At 37.9% G+C, this 17,803-nt stretch overlaps 1 protein-coding gene across 30 annotated transcripts in view; it reads right to left on the bottom strand.

Annotated features, from left to right (window-relative positions):
- Positions 1 to 17,803, bottom strand: part of LOC136850546 (CAP-Gly domain-containing linker protein 1-like) — a 673,714-nt gene that overhangs the window by 477,362 nt on the left and 178,549 nt on the right. Inside the window, exon 1 of one of the 30 annotated variants that reach the window (XM_067124166.1) lies at positions 4,824 to 4,902. The exons of the other annotated variants lie outside the window; for them this stretch is intronic. The gene's annotated coding sequence lies outside the window, so the exon portion shown is untranslated. Of the gene's footprint in view, positions 1 to 4,823; positions 4,903 to 17,803 lie in introns of those variants that run through there. 30 annotated transcript variants of the gene reach the window in all.

Raw genomic sequence — 17,803 nt, 5'->3', positions numbered from 1 at the left:
TGTCCTCAACGATATCTATCAGAAAATGACACGCAAATGATAGATCTATGTCCTCAACGAGTATCTGTCAGAAAAGGACACGCAAATGTGCCTCAACGAGTATCTATCAGAAAAGGACACGAAAATGTGTATGGATAGATCTATGTCCTCAACGAGTATCTGTCAGAAAAGGATACGCAATGTCCTCAACGAGTATCTGTCAGAAAAGGACACGCAAATGTGTGTGGATAGATCTATGTCCTCAACGAGTATCTATCAGAAAAGGACACGCAAATGTGTGTGGATAGATCTGTGTCCTGAACGAGTATCTGTCAGAAAAGGACACGCAAATGTGTGTGGATAGATCTGTGTCCTCAACAAGTACCTATCAGAAAAGGACACGCAAATGTATGTGGATAGATCTGTGTCCTCAACAAGTATCCATCAGAAAAGGAAGACAATTTCAGCTCCTGAAACGCCCAGCTGATCAGGGTTGATGGACATGGCAGGGAAAGAGCGCATGAAGGAAGGAGAGGCCAGTCTGAGAAACCCTGCCTACCATATGGGGGCAAATCCCACGCCGGGATGCGACCTAGATCCTTCCCAAACAGTAGACCTAGGCAATATGAACACACACAAGAGACAGATCGGCGACCGAGAGGCACTGGGCTAACCCACAACCGCTAACAAAACGCGCGCAGCGGTAGACACGCTTCAGTTCCCGTGCTCAGAAGCGCTCGTATAAGAAGCGCTCCTCCTTTGCACGGAAAGGAAAACTCCTCCACGCCTCTGTTTCTGGGTTACCAGGAATTTCTTGAGATGATAACAAACAGTATATATGTATATATATATATATATATATATATATATATATATATATATATATATATATATATATATATATATATATGTATGTATATACATACATACATAAATACATACATACATACACACACACACACACACACACACACACACACACACACACACATATATATATATATATATATATATATATATATATATATATATATATATATATATATATATATATATATATATATATATAGTCTTTTGTTCCTGTTTATTTAAAAATGAAGACATACCCTGTATATGAAGTACGTAAAAGGGTAAATTTAACATACATTTTATATACATACATATATACATATATATATATATATATATCCATATATATAATTTATATATATATATATATATATATATATATATATATATATATATATATATATATATATATATATATACATATATATATATATATATATAGATCAAGCAATGACAACAGCATTCACAAATAGGTACTGTATTTCACCTGTATTATTCGAATCGTAACTGTCTCCATTATTACAACTAACTTCTCTTATTATTTTCATTTGTTCCCTTCTTACAAATGGCCATAACTCAAATTCGATATCTAGCGTTAACGGAGGTTCTTTTCTCACACAATACAAAACTCAAGCTTATGTTGAATTTTTTTTTTTTTCTTTTTCAGAACATATAGAGAAAGAAGAAGATGATGGAGAACAGAACAGAACACAAAACAGGATTTAGGCCAAAGACCAAGCGCTGGGACCTATGAGGTCATTCAGCGCTGAAACGGAAACTGACAGCAAAAAGGTTTGAAAGGTGTAACAGAAAGAAAACCTCAAAGCAGTTGCACTATGAATCATTTGTTAGGAGCGGGTGGAAAGTAAGAGGGAAGAAAGAATATGAACGGAGGCACAGTAAAAAGAATGAAAGGGGCTGCAGCTAGGGGCCGAAGGGATGCTTAAAAGAGCCTAAGTAATGCCTACAGTGCACCACATGAGATGCACTAAGGCAATACCCGCTGTTGAGTCAGCACAGTAAACCTGGATAGAGCGGTATTGATAATATGCATACATATTTTTTCCAAATAATTCCTCGCCAAAACATATTACCTAATGAAGTCGTGATCCTGTTCTTTTAAAAATACAAGCCATTTTAAATGCTATCAGTGTAATAACTAACCAAACCACAAAATCCTATCATTAAATCTGAAACCTGATATAGATTGATTTACCTAATAATAAGCTCTTAACTGTATACAATCAAAGCTACTGCTTAGACATAAAAGAAAACCTGAGGTCTGCCCGAGCAAGCAAGAACCCGCCCTGGCATAAGGCCATCTTGATCAAAAACAGACTTAAAAATGGAAATTTTCATTGAAACAGTGCAATTGAATTCACAAAAACTACAACTATACTTATGCAACAACTGGAAAAAAAACAAGTAACAGAAAGAGCCCAGCCTACGGAGTTCTAGAAGACATATGAATGAATTTTGAATTATGAATTTCGCTGAGCCGTACAAATCAGCGACGCGTTCTTACTTCAGAGAATTCACTGAATTCACTGAACATTCGAGAAGAAATCCCCCACAACCCCCCCCCTTGCAAGCTTCAGATGCAGAAACATGCTAACCTAGACTTAAGACTTAAGTCTTCAGGTATGAAATGAGAGTTCCATTCGGCCCCAAGAACTGATTTTTTTGGCTTATCCAAGGCCACGTAAGATGAGAAAAAAAGCATACAAATGAATATATAAACAGAAACTCGTTATTAACATACACATTCTATATATACATTATATGTATACATATGTACATATATATATACATATATACGTGTATGTATGTATGTATGCTTGATATATCTAAACGTCAAGCATTCCGGCAGTTATCTTCGGCATGATAGTTATTTAAATCTCGCAGGGTGTAAAAACAGTCTTAAGGCGGACAAAAATAACAACAAACGATTCATGTCAGTCCATAAGATCATTCAACAACGTCATGTATTAAAAATTCAACAAGGCATTCATCAGACCCACACTCGAAAAACACCTCTAAAATCAGACGCCGAAGATTAACAGTTACTCCAAAATTCAGTTTAAGTAAAATGCGATGATTGCCCCGCACGTCATAATGTGACCGCTCCCAGCGACAAACCCCATGTAATCTCCTCTTGGACAATTTCCAGAAGAAAAACATCATCGCCCGTCCATCCGTCAACCAACAAGACGGAACTGAGGAAGGCTTTTCCCACTCTCATGAATAATGACCGTGACTCATGCAGTCCGTCTGCTCAAATGTTTTCAATACAACACCTCTTCTGACCACTTAGAATTACGACTTGACCTGAGTAAATCTCTCTGATAAACGACAGTAAATACGAACGCCTATTATAATTTTTTAATTAAAAAATGTAATAAATTTACACAGTAAGATAATCAAAGGCCCTTGATGTATGACAAGAAAGCAAAAATGCTTAGTGTGAGTCAAGTATTTATCGTCATACCTGCGTAAAAGGCAACTTAAATTAATTCTGCTTACTATTCAGCATTATATACAAAAGGTGTTTACCACTAACATCAGCAAGAACCAGGCAGACTCAATCCAACCCTATTATTATTATTATCATTATTGGGTAGAGCTCTCAATGCTGAGAACAGGAGTAATTTTGTATAAGGTCCACAATTATATATCAGTCCAACTGAATACAGAATTATTATTATTATTATTATTATTATTATTATTATTATTATTATTATTATTATTATTATTATTATTATTATTATTATTAAAAATGCTCATGGTAGATGAGTCTTGAAATGGAGAAACAAATCCACAGTTATGTATGGGTATAAATGTATTAAAAATAAATCTATTTCTACCCATACATAACTGTGGATTTGTTGTCAATTATTATTATTATTATTATTATTATTATTATTATTAGGATACAGACATACACTGCATAAAGGTCACCCGGGGGATTACTCATCCACCTCAAACCTTCGAAAAGTGTATTCACCCAAATTACTCATCCTGGTTCCCATCAGTGATTTAGGTACCAATTTCCTGTGCTGACCAAATAACAGGTAATGGCGGGCAATTCCAAACAGCAACCTCAGGAGGCAGGAAATGTTTGTATGAAAAAAAAAAAAAAATTTTGAGAAAAAATAAATCTGCGTCTGGGATAATGTGAGGGAGGAAGCCTACACGATAAATGGAAAATGGAGCACATTCACACATTACATAAATCATATATGAAAGGTAACATTAACGAAAATTAAGGTAGTCAACGTTTCGTAAAATATTTTTTAACCGACTTTTGCACACTGATAAGCCAGGGAATCACCAGCTTGCAGATTCAGTGAAGTTTTGCACTACTTTGGGATGGCTAAGCCCAAGGAATTGCACGACTAACTGATTAGTTTTTGTTAACTGAAAATGCACCGGATTGCGCTAAGGCTTCACTTGTACTGGAAATCTGTAATTAGCAAATGTTGATCTGTGAAACTGAATGGAGGCCGAGGTGTCTTTGCCAAACAGAGCCGAATGCAGGATGAATTTATATTCTAAGCAGAGCGTTAAAACTATGCAAGTGTACGCGTCTGGATATTGCTTGTGAAAAAAACATGACAGCCCTTCATAAAACGATGACGGTAATTTTATAAAAGAAACATATTAAAGTAAACCCAAAACCATTTAAAGAAATAAAATAATAATAGTATTATTAGCAGTAGTAGAGGCAGTAATTAGTGAAAAGCAAAGCTGAGTCTTTCATGTATTCTTTTAAAATATGTTAATCTTACGTGAATCAAAAGTCACTGACGTGAAGTATTTTTTAAGTGTAAATCTTACGTGAATCAAAATTCACTGCTGTCACAAGTATTTTTTAAGTATTAATCTTACGTGAAATAAAAGTCACTGATGTGAAAAGTCTTTTTTAAGTGTTAATCTTACGTGAATTAAAAGTCACTGCTCTCACAAGTATTCTTTTAAAAATGTGTTAATCTTACGTGAATCAAAAGTCACTGCTGTCACAAGTAATAAACACAGACATTCAGTAGACACACGCACACAGATTAATCAAACTGAACTGCGTCACTACAAGATTGGAAATAAAACTACACCCCGCAAGGTAAAGTTCACATCTGCTCCCTTGGCCTTGCAGAATGGCGCTAACCTGTGTCCAATGTCAGGGTTATCGACGCTACGTATGAATTACAGCCATTTAGAGAGAGAGAGAGAGAGAGAGAGAGAGAGAGAGAGAGAACAAACACCTGTACACCTTTCCAAACATGATTCATAGCAAAACACCTGTGCTATCGGCGGGACGAGACGAAATTAATCCACGCACTTGGCTGTAGCCTTGGAAACAAAGCTGCCCTAAAATGGAAGACTCCAGTATCTGCAAAAATACAAAACTGAGAAAAATTGTAGATACTCCCTTGCCTTACTACTGATTTTGCAGATACGACAGCAAATTGGATCCCCTGATTACACGTGGAAAGCACTGAAGAATCATTCTGAAACTGCAGTAACTTGTGTACCGGTTTTCCACGAGCCCAATAGGTGGCATATCTCAATTTCGAAAATTTTGCTGATATTGCAGTTTTCCATTTTAGGGCAGAAAACAGACACTCCATTATCAAATTCCTCGTCGCTGAATGTTTTAGGAACTGCTAAATCTACCCAATACTGTATTGATGAAATATAAAATATACAATCTTTATTGCAAAATTCGGAATTACAATACGATCAAGTTGTGTGAATTTGCACATCATTCTCTGGAAATGAAATATACCACTGGGTATTTATGTCACAACCGTTTCAGAAAGTCATATCCGCTCTGGAAGAAAGTGGAGGCAGAAAGTCACTGAACTAATATTCTCAGAATTCCAAGATGTCAAAAAGTTTGAAGAGAACTTTCTTTTTCCTACGTAGCGAGATGTAACATCTAAACAAACGCGTAAGTAACTTCAGGCAGGACAAACAAAAGAAGCATCCCTGTTCAATATTCATTTTAGGAGGGCCAAACATTATTATTCCATCGCCTTTATGGATTTGTAAAACCTTTCAACAAATGAAATATATATTCACGTTGTATAAACTGAAATGCAGAAGATAAACTTTTAGATATTAACGAACCGAAATCGGTGTCCCAATCGGTACAAACACCCTTCAGTGCATACGGCGCTGGTCCGAAATGCAGGTTACCAATGAATGTTCTCCCGAATAATTCAGGCTAAAGCCGGTCCGATCCCTGGATTACGTTTCCATTCTAACTGCCACCAATAAACCAATAAAAACATATGATTGAAAAGCAACACATATATATATATATATATATATATATATATATATATATATATATATATATATATATATATATATATAGATATATAGAGAGAGAGAGAGAGAGAAAACTAAAATAGAATATAAGTATACCATATATATATATACACATACACAGAGAAGTAAGTAAGTAAGTATATAGTTTACATAGACACTGAGCTGATTAGATTAGAGAGAGAGAGAGAGAGAGAGAGAGAGAGAGAGAGAGAGAGAGAGAGAGAGAGAGAGAGAGAGAGAGAGAGAATTTTTTTTGTATGGAAGGCCGTTGTTTTCTAAAGCCATCCAAAATAATCACCATGGAACTTTGATCTCTGTAAAGAATGCTGGTGAGTTAGCAGATACCTTTTACATTCTGTAATATCTATGATTGCTATGAATCACACAGGTATTTGGCAGTATATATAACAAAAGATGGTACGATGGAAGTAGCAGTTGAACTGGTGAACCAAGTAAGGCAGCAGGGTGTGTGAAAATGATTTGGTAGAGAACCGGTTCCAGTTCTGAAAGCATTGTTGAACTAACTCTCCTGTAAGAAGGAAGGTATAAATTTTGACTGCAATTGAAAGAAAAAGTTTAAACGGGCGAAAAACCGGATCACAGTGTTTTGAGACGGTTCTGTCATGTGGAGAGAATGGTGAGCGATTGGATGATGAAACGTTAGGAGGACGGATGAGAAGAAGCCTTCTACTTAGGTGTTTGACGCTGGTAATGTGACAGCGACAATTGTCGTGTTTTCCTCTGAATTCAGCCTTTAAAGAAAAAAAGGGGGGAGCTTAATACTGAAAACAAAAAGTGGGGAAAACTAGCAATCAGCACAGTTCCCCAAACAGATGATGACTCCAGACAAAATCAAGACAGAAGTCACCGCTTGTCGTTCATTCTTTAATACGCAATTCAAATGCAGGGCAGAAAGTCGTGCTATTCCCAAACCTGCCTTTTAAGCCTGGTACCCTTGAGGTAAAAGCAATTAACAGCCCGTAAGAATCACAGTCATTAAAGAGCCTGATAAACGCACAAAAGAAGAGCTCGGGGAAATGAGCTCGATAATGAGGTTGAAAGGACCCAGAGGGCACAGACCAATTCTCTCATCAGTTGGTTTTTCTATATCATTTCTGGACTCCACCGTCCACTGTAGGTTCTTCAGCATTCAAGGGCCCTACACTTCTTTTGCAAGCATGCAAGCAGTTCTTCCCCCCTACGGCAAGGGCTATTTTTACAGACGATTGATTCGTCCCATGTGAGTTCTCTTCACCTTGACCTCGCTTCAGGATACCAGAGACGGGGTTGGGGGTAGGGAGGTAGGGGGGGGGGTTAGAAGATTGGGGTGGGGGTGATGATTCGACGGAAATGTAACCAAACACGAACTGAGCTCCACGAGCTTAGGTTTTTTTTTTTCCTCTTCAACAACAGAATACGAATCTTGCTTTTTTTATTTTTTTACTAAAATCTATAGTTCTCTTGAGGTCAACGTGCTTTTATTCCCATTTTTGTATGGGGTAAGCACGATGCCTTCTTTGAAGGACTTTTTGATTTGGCTTTGGGGTAGATCTGTGGTCTCGATCGGCTGCCCTGCCTGACATCGCTTAGACCCCGGTACGTATGTTTCATGTATCATACCAGACCCAACGCCCTTTCTTCCCAGCAGCGAGAAGTTATTGCGCGGGTATGGCGAGCGTTCGAGACGTATGAGATGTTTGTTATGTTTTTAGAAGGTAGTGGCTTTGTTTTTGTGTGTGTATTTAGTCTGTAACATCCATTTGCTTTTTAGTATCCGTTGATTACATATATAATCCCGGGATGTCTACACGGATAGCAAAGTGTCCCTCTCTGATCAGCCGGCTTGCGGATTGAACCCGCGCCACAGACCTCTACGAAGTCCGAAGCTGCTGCTGTAACCGACTGAGCCATCGAGGCTCTTATAGTTCTCTTGAGGTCTCAAAAACAGTAAATATCTGTTCTGTCCTACTAATTAAAGTTTATATTAATAACGCCTTCAGTCTCCGTTCACAAACACCACGCTCATTTCCAAACCCAAAAAGTAAAAACTGCGCCGAAGTTTCTTCGGCGCAATCGAGTTTTCTGTACAGCCGCTACAGCGTATAATCAAGGCCACCGAAAATGGATCTATCTTTCGGTGGTCTCGGTATAATGCTGTATGAGCCCCGGACCACCGGTGGTGGTCTATCCTATATCGTTGCCAGAACCACGATTATGGCTAACTTTAATCTTGAATAAAAATAAAAATTACTGAGGCTAGAGGGCTGCAATTTGGTATGTTTGATGATTGGAGGGTGGATGATTAACATAACAATTTGCAGCTCTGTAGCCTCAGCAGCTTTTAAGATCTTAGGGCGTACGGAAAAACTTGCGGACAGAATAAAGTGCGGACGGACAGACAAAGTCGGCACAATAGTTTTCTTTTACAGAAAACTAAAAATCAGACAAATCACAGCTGCTATCTCAGGGAATCAGCAATCACTCAGAGTACAGAACTGTAATTTCAAGGGACCTTGGCAATGAATACTCACTGTAATTTGCCAACAGAATAACTTAAGATCTCAACTAACTTCATATGAATTTACAGAAATAATAACGAGGCAAAATCTCCAGCAACCTAGCAAATACATACGTTCAAGTGAGGTAACTTTCCACCCTCAAAATTCCACGCCAAGAGGCGCAGAACATGCAAAGGCAAAAGACTCTCGAGGCCCCTACAACAGATGGTCTATCATGAATGTGCAATAACTGGTTAAACTCACACACCAAAACTATGATTGCAGAATGAATGGAAGCACTACTTACACAGCTATCACTCTCGGCCTGGAAGGGAAATAACCCAAGAAACTCGTAAAAAAATTACGTATGAAGGATGGATTAGGAGGCCCTAAACTTGTCTTGTACATGTAACCTCTAGAGGACATTGGTGTCAGCATCGCCTAAGTACCAAGAATCACGCACGCTTGTGGGTTAATAAGGAAGGTTATGCCTTTGGTCAAGGAAGAAACACTAGGAGTTCAAGCGGACAATTAATTTCTATAATCATCAGTGCTTCTATTGGCATTTCGCTCTATTCTACTGATCTGGAACAGCCAACCCCTTTCATTTTCTTGTTTTTATATAAGTCACTTTTTACCAACCATTTGGTTCGTAAACCTCGGTAGACAGCCCAAAATTCACTTCAAAATTCCTGCTGGTCAACTCTGCTATAGGTGACTGACCAATCATCACTACACAAAATATGACGTTAATGAGCTGTCAGAAATAAAAAAGCTGCTCAGTCATATGCTCATTCCCTCAGTCATATCCTCATTCCCTCAACCATTGGCACACACGATTATTATGCCTGTGCATATGGCATGATTCCCCATTAATAACTAACCATCAGCGGGGACCATTAGTTATCAGTTTCTCCTCCTATACTTTCTCAAAATGCTTACGTAATCAAAAGACTTACGAACATAATCAGGGACATACATACTTCAGGATAAAGTCTATACTTCTCAAAGTGGTAGCAATTTATGAATTTCAATTCCAGGCTCCTCAGATCGGATTTCCAGTGTCTTTGTCTATTTTAAGCTTGACGGGAGCAATACAAAAGGAATGAAGCTAAAAAGCATGTTGTTATAAGTGCAACAATGTAAAAATAATAGGAAATTATTTATGCAACTAAAATTAAATCCATCACCAAGGTACAGCCTTAAAGATCGTTATCACCGCTCCGAGCCAGAGAGAGAGAGAGAGAGAGAGAGAGAGAGAGAGAGAGAGAAACTCATATATCTAAAATCAGCATCATAAAGCCTAATAATAACTGGTACCATACAGGCTCATATTCAGTTCAGCAGACTTTAAACCAATAAACACAAAATCGATCGACAGTGTTGGGGACTTGCGCCGCCCTTCAAGATTAATGAAATCTTGAAAGTGCTCCTTCGAAAGCGTCTTGCCTGTATGCAAATTCTCTCCTATTCTTCTTGCACGCCATGCGTCATAAGCGACGATCACCTAGCTTGGCCTCTATCAATAATATTCACTAACATAATGTGAGATTCCCGTTCTTCCTCGGATTGTTTGCAATCCTTAACCTGACCGTTTGTAGGAGACGAATTGGGCGTGACCTACGATGGACTGATTATATGTTATTTTGATGAAAAAGGGAAAAGGTGGAATGCTTTCGATAAATGTTTTTACCGTAAATGTTACCTAGTTCTATATACAACGGGTCAGCCACAGCGGATCGATTTAGCCCTTGCCTGTTCCTTATGTCATTGTAATAAAAGATGATCGACCGCGGGCAATTTCTAACAGAATCTGAATAATTTATGTAAACTTCCCTGCCTTTCACACACCAACATACACAATGTAAGCTTCTCTGTCTTTCACACACTACCATACACAAAGAACAACTGAATTTTGCTTAGGAATAATATTCTTATACTTTATCTTAAAAGCAGACACAGTTTTAAGATTCCATTCTTGTTCGCATGACAAAATTCCAATAACATTTCAATTTACACATGCAAGTGTAAATTAAGACTTTTCATGAGTAACCCCTTCAAATTCTCAATCAAGCTTTTCTCTACCTTTTCTTATACTATCAACGCGTGTTTCATTTACGCATGAATAATGTCAGCGCGAATGATGCTTTCGAGCGCGCATACCGTCACTGTAGCCCACCACTGCTTTTCCGATCTGACAGCAACTGATGATTCAAGTGATGGCTGCAATTTCGTACACAAATATTCCAATTATATTCACGATTAACACTGTTATTCTAAATATAGGGTTTTGTCGTGTAAATAATCCTTAAAGGATCTTTTGAACTTCACAGAATACTGGAAGAGATATTCATGCCGTCAGTGCACCTCATGTGGCGCACTGTAGGCATTACTCAAAAGTTCTTTGCAGCGTGCCTTCCTTAGGCCTCTAGCTCCAACCCATTTCGTTCCTTTTACCGTACCTTCTTCCATATTCTCTTTCTTCCATCTTACTTTCCACCCTCTCCTAACAACTGATTCATAGTGCACCTTTCAAACCTTTTACTGTTAATTTCCATTTCAGCGCTGAATGACCTCATAGGTCCCAGTGCTTGGCCTTGGCCTAAATTCCATATTCAATTCAATTCGAGACATTCATACGTGAATACGAGTGGTGGATGCACAATATACATTGCACAAACTGTTAATACAGTGATGAGGTTTAGTGTATGATGCAATAAAGATAACGGTAAACAGAAAATTATTACAATTGTGCTCAATACAGCATTGGCACAAAATTTCAAGATTTGATCAACTTGCGGGAACAACGTTTTAGCTTCCATTAGCCACCACACTTACAATTTAGCAGCCCATAATTCAATAGCTTTTTATAGCAGGCGTAGAATTATGAGCTTTCAGATCCAAGCAATAATGACTTCTCCTCACCATCTTTGTAATTCACGGTTTGAAACGAATCGATCTAATGACGGTCATTTCGGTATTGACGACAAATATTTACCCAACGAACTGCTTATTTTTTTTTTTTTTGGAAATGGGTGGCATTTTACATGTGAATTTTTGATATTATTTACCTGGGAATTAAAATTCTCTCCCAAAAATTCAGAACTCACTAGATTACTATTTGGAACTGGAATATAAAATTTAGGCCAAAGACCAAGCGCTGGGACTTATGAGGACCTATGAGGTCATTCAGGGCTGGAAATAATGTCGACACAATTGTTGGGAGACGGTGGAAAGTCAGACGGAGGAAAGAGAATATGAACGGAGGTATAGTAAAAGGAATGAAAGGAGTTGTAGCTAGGGGACGAAGGAACGTTGCAAAGGACCTTGAGTAATGTTTACTGACCCTCCTACGGGGTAAGCTTACTAAACGGTATTAAAAAGCAAGAAACAGATAAGTTCTAGTGCCAATCTTGCTTGCAGTAGAAGGCAAAACAGCTGATGCCTTCCCGGAACTTTAAAATCGTGTGCCATGTCCGTGTTTGTTGATAAGCAGTCTCGCATACAGGAAACAAGCTTTTTAAGTCATGCAAGTATTTCCTTGTATGGCACGCGACAGGCGTGGCGCCATTTTTCACATTGGTCCAAAGAACCAAACCAAAGAAAACGTAAGATAAACAATAAAATTTTCAAATTATTTTACACACAAGTATTGAAAAAAAAAATACCTACACCCTTTTGAGTATCGACAGCTGCATAAAATCCTCACGAATCGATGCGTTCTTTGCAATATTCATTTTGCTAAGAAATTCACAATCTCGTGAAAAACAATGTTTAATCAATGAAAATCCACAATTATGTAGTGTATATATTACTATGTTAAATAAACATTACTCAAATATTCTATTTATCTGTGTAATAAAAATCCACAATTATATAGTAAATATATTACGATGTTAAATAAACATTACACAAATATTCTATTTATCAAGCAATATACCATGCAATCTCTTTAAAAATAAATATAAAGGTCTTCATCAACCACACCTGTGATGCCTTCGACATTTGCCCCACAATCCCATTCCGCTTACCTCTTTCTGTAAGCATGACTTCCAGACTCAAAACTGACCCTTCCGCGAACAAAGACGATCGGGAGTTTTTCGCTGATCCTTCGCCTTACACAAAGAGAATCTCGGTGAAAGTCGCCGCCCTAAAGGATATCACAGAAGAACCGAGCAAGGCGAGAACAAAGGCACTGACTGACTTGAAACAGTATAAAGGTTTGAGTGAAAGCACCGCGCAGCGACCTTGCAATGCAAGCGACGTTATGCCAAGCACTTGCGACATGTGTGTGTGGGAACGGGGATACACCGCTTGTGGCGGTAGAACCGTGGCCATGCACGGGTAGAACACAAGGCCTGGGCTTCCTCGGTATCGATGTGGTCAGACTGAGAGGCCAGTGACCTTTAGCCCTTATTGACTGGGAAGTGATTAAGTCAGTCCGACCCCCTGCCCACCATCGGTATGGCGCCATTGTCGTACCCCCTTTCTTTATCAACGTCATTCTTGTACCCCTTTCTTTATCAACGTCATTCTCGTATCCCTTCTTTATCACTTTCATTATCGTACCCGCTTCTGTATCGTCATTCTCGTACCTCTTCCTTTATCACCTTCATGGTCGTACCCCTTTCTTTATCAACGTCATTCTTGTACCCCTTTCTTTACCACCTTCATTCTCATACCCCTTTCTTTATCACCTTCATAATCATATCCCTTTCTTTATCAACGTCATTCTCGTACCCCTTTCTTTATCACCTTCATAATCGTACCCCTTCCTTTATCAACGTCATTCTCGTACCACTTTCTTTATCAACGTCATTCTCGTACCCCTTTCTTTATCACCTTCATAATCGTACCCCTTTTTTTTATCAAAGTCATTAACGTACCCACTTTCTTTATCACCTTCATAATCGTACCCCTTTTTTATCAAAGTCATTCTCGTACCACTTTCTTTATCACCTTCATAATCGTACCCCTTTTTTATCAGTCATTCTCGTACCCCTTTCTTTATCAACGTCATTCTCGTACCCATTTCTTTATCACCTTCATAATCGTACCCCTTTCTACATCCCCTTCATTCTTGTACCCCTTTCTTTATCACTTTCTATCGCACCCCTTTCTTTATCGTAATTCTCGTACCCCTTTCTTTATCACCTTCATTCTCGTACTCATTTCTTTATCACTTTCATTCTCGTACCCTTTCTTTATCACTTTCATTATCGTAATCCTTTCTTTATCAACGTCATTCTCGTTCCCCTTTCTTTATCACTTTCATTATCGTACCCCTTTCTTTATCAACGTTATTCTCGTACCCCTTTCTTTATCGCCTTCATAATTTTACCCCTTTCTTTATCAACGTCATTCTCGTGCCCCTTTTTTTTATCACCTTCATAATCGTACCCCTTTCTTTATCAACGTCATTCTCGTACCCTTTTCTTTATCACCTTCATAATCGTACCCCTTTCTTTATCAACGTCATTCTCGTGTCCCTTTCTTTATCGCCTTCATTATCGTACCCCACTCTTTATCACAGCCAGCTACGAAGGTTCGGCTTGTCATACTGACTGCCCAAGGAGTATAAAAGCTCGTGCTGGCACAAGGCCAGCCGAATCTATCAAAAAAAAAAAAAATTCAAGAAAGAAAACCACAGAATCGTGCCAAGCGTTAGGCCAAAAATAAAAATCAAATAAAATAAAATAAACAGCATACATTTCAATCACTCATCACAAACAAGGCAATTTCATCGTCTCCGCCTTCTGGCTGGAGAGAGAGAGAGAGAGAGAGAGAGAGAGAGAGAGAGAGAGAGAGAGAGAGAAAGAGAGACGTCAGGAGACGTCAGGGAAAACTGAATTCAAGGACAAGTTTCCGAGAACTTCAAAACTGGTTTCGTTTCCACGGCTGACAACAGAGGCTGGGGAGGGACCTGGTACCAGGGACGAGAATGGAGGGGGTGGGGGTTCCTGCATACGAATCAATATTAGGCTTCCATGAGAAATGAGAGTCCGGAGCGTCACCTGGAATGTAAATATACTACGCAATTTCTTGCATGTACAAATGGTAATGTGTTCATACTCGAATGTGATACATACGCACACAGGTAAGTACATCAACTGAAATAGCAACTTGCGGACAAAAGCATACTTTTTGCCACGGTCTCACAGGGTGTTTTAAAAGAGTTTTTACATTACTTCAAGAACTATCACCTATATACATATAGGCTATATATATATATAATATTTATATGTATATATATGTATATATATTATATATATGTGTGTGTATATGTCTGGTTATCAAAATATCAATTAAGTATGTTTCAGGAAAGGAAAATATCTAATACCACCGTAATCCTCGGCAGAAATCAATAAGGCTGAACTCCAACATTGCCAATACAATTTACTTCCAAATCCTAGTGCTGCGCTCGACGTTCTGATATAACAATTCAGTTTATTACATTGGTGCAAATGATGGGAACAGAAACTTGGAACATAGATTTCACAATCCTGACAAAACTGCAAACAAATCTGAACTCGTACCGGGCAAGTCCCAAAATGTAAACAAATCCTCACTGGGTCATAACCTGCCCCTACCAAAAGTATCGTTCTAATCTGCCATGAAATTTGATAGCTACCTTGTGGACGAGCAAGAAACAATACGCAAGCTCTTGATTTACAAGACACCTTAAATCTAGTTTACATCTAGGTATTCTAACACTAGACGGCTGTCTAGCCAGGTGACCATTTTTGGATTTCGTGAATAACAACAAATTTCAAAATTACTAAGACCTCGTTTCGATAAATAGAAAAAAAATTAAGTTTCAGATATTACTGAATTTCAGGACCTAGTTCCTCTTGGAGAGAGAGAGAGAGAGAGAGAGAGAGAGAGAGAGAGAGAGAGAGAGAGAGAGAGAGAGAGAGAGATGGAAATTTGAACTGTTAATGAAATTTACCCAACGAAGGGCTGCACATTTTTTATTTTTTCAGAGAAAATTTTTTTTGAGAAATATAAACCTTCTCCTTACCATTACAGTATAACAATAATTGTCTATTTCTTTCATATCGTTAACATGTAAAATTCTGTTCGTCAACATTTCGCTCATACAGGTAAGCAATCCTGGAGTAGCAACGCACACCCGTAAATACATGCAGACACACACTATATACACATACATACATACCCACAAATATATATTTATAAATTTCTGACTCACATCAGGATCGAATCCAGGTCTTTCAATTGAAAGGCAAGGGCGCTGCCCACTAGACCATACAAGTCATAAAAGAAGTTGGAACCTGAATGAGTCAGAAATTTATTTCTGTTCCACACGTGGTTGTGTGCTGATTATTTATATATATATATATATATATATATATATATATATATATATATATATATATATATATATATATAGCCTATATGTGCGTGTGTTTGTGTGTGTTATACGATCACAAGCAACACACGAAGATGGTATATCAAGAACCAGCAGAACTTGTACTCTGATGGGGTGTATCAACAATACAGAGGAAAGCGCTGGGTCATACAAGTCATAAAAGAAGTTGGAACCTGAATGATTCAGAAATTTATTTCTGTTCCACACGTGACTGTGTGCTGATTATTTCTATTTTATATATATATATATATATATATATATATATATATATATATATATGTGTGTGTGTGTGTGTGTATATATATGTGTGTGTGTGTGTGTGTGTATGTATATGCGTGTGTGTGTGCGTGTGTGCGTGTGTGCGTTATACGATCACAAGCAACACGCGAAGATTATATATCTAGAGCCAGCAGGACTTGTAACCTTTACACGTGAAATTTTCATTCAAAGTACCACAGGGGAAAATGAAACAAGAAGTATGAATTCTGATTAATTGCCTCCCTTATTTTTGACATCTTCAAGATGACTGACATACACTGGCAGATACTTAACGCTAGGGGGGTCAATGCAAACGAACATACAGACGACTGAAAAAAATATTAGCAGCAGAGATTCGAATTCCTAACCTCACTCACGACCATATGTAACAAAACGCTACCAAAACTAAGGGAGGGGTAGCCTATCCGCTCAGCTGTTTCCTCAAGTTGTTAGCTATGTTCCAACTGATACAAGCAGGTGTTTCACACAACACCTGTACCACCATGCATTGCAACATATTCATGACCTGCCTTTTTCTCTCGCTTAATTCATGCCTTATGGTGTATGATATTCCTCCATCCACCTACCCACCTTGCCTTATCAAATCTACTGCATATTTAAATATGTCAGCAATTTCCTCAGTGTACAGCTTGCCTCACTGTTGCTCAAAGATGATCAAGAATTTTGTTTGGTGGGAAAACTAAACATTTTCTGAACTGCACATCACAATTTTGGAAAACTAAACATTTTCTGAGCTGCACATCACATTTTGGAAAACTAAACATTTTCTAAGCTGCACATCACATTTTGGAAAACCAAACATTTTCTGAGCTGGACATCACGATTTTGGAAAACTAAACATTTTCTGAACTGCACATCACATTTTGGAAAATTAAACATTTTCTGAACTGCACATCACATTTTGGAAAACTAAACATTTTCTGAGCTGGACATCACAATTTTGGAAAACTAAACATTTTCTGAACTGCACATCACATTTTGAAAAACTAAACATTTTCTGAGCTGGACATCACATTTTGGAAAACTAAACATTTTCTGAACTGCACATCACATTTTGGAAAACTAAACATTTTCTGAGCTGCACATCACCTTTTGGAAAACTAAACATTTTCTGAGCTGCACATCACATTTTGGAGAACTAAACATTTTCTGAGCTGGACATCACGATTTTGGAAAACTAAACATTTTCTGAACTGCACATCACATTTTGGAAAACTAAACATTTTCTGAGCTGCGCATCACATTTTGGAAAACTAAAAATTTTCTGAGCTGGACATCACGATTTTGGAAAACTTAACATTTTCTGAACTGCACATCACATTTTGGAAAACTAAACATTTTCTGAGCTGCACATCACATTTTGGAAAACTAAACATTTTCTGAACTGCACATCACATTTTGGAAAACTAAACATTTTCTGAACTGTACATCACATTTTGGAAAACTAAACATTTTCTGAGCTGCACATCACAATTTT

Source organism: Macrobrachium rosenbergii, chromosome 22, assembly GCF_040412425.1.
Source record: "Macrobrachium rosenbergii isolate ZJJX-2024 chromosome 22, ASM4041242v1, whole genome shotgun sequence".
Taxonomy (NCBI): domain Eukaryota; kingdom Metazoa; phylum Arthropoda; class Malacostraca; order Decapoda; family Palaemonidae; genus Macrobrachium; species Macrobrachium rosenbergii.
Note: the sequence above shows the minus strand (reverse complement) of the source record. Positions and strands in the feature narration are given on the sequence as shown.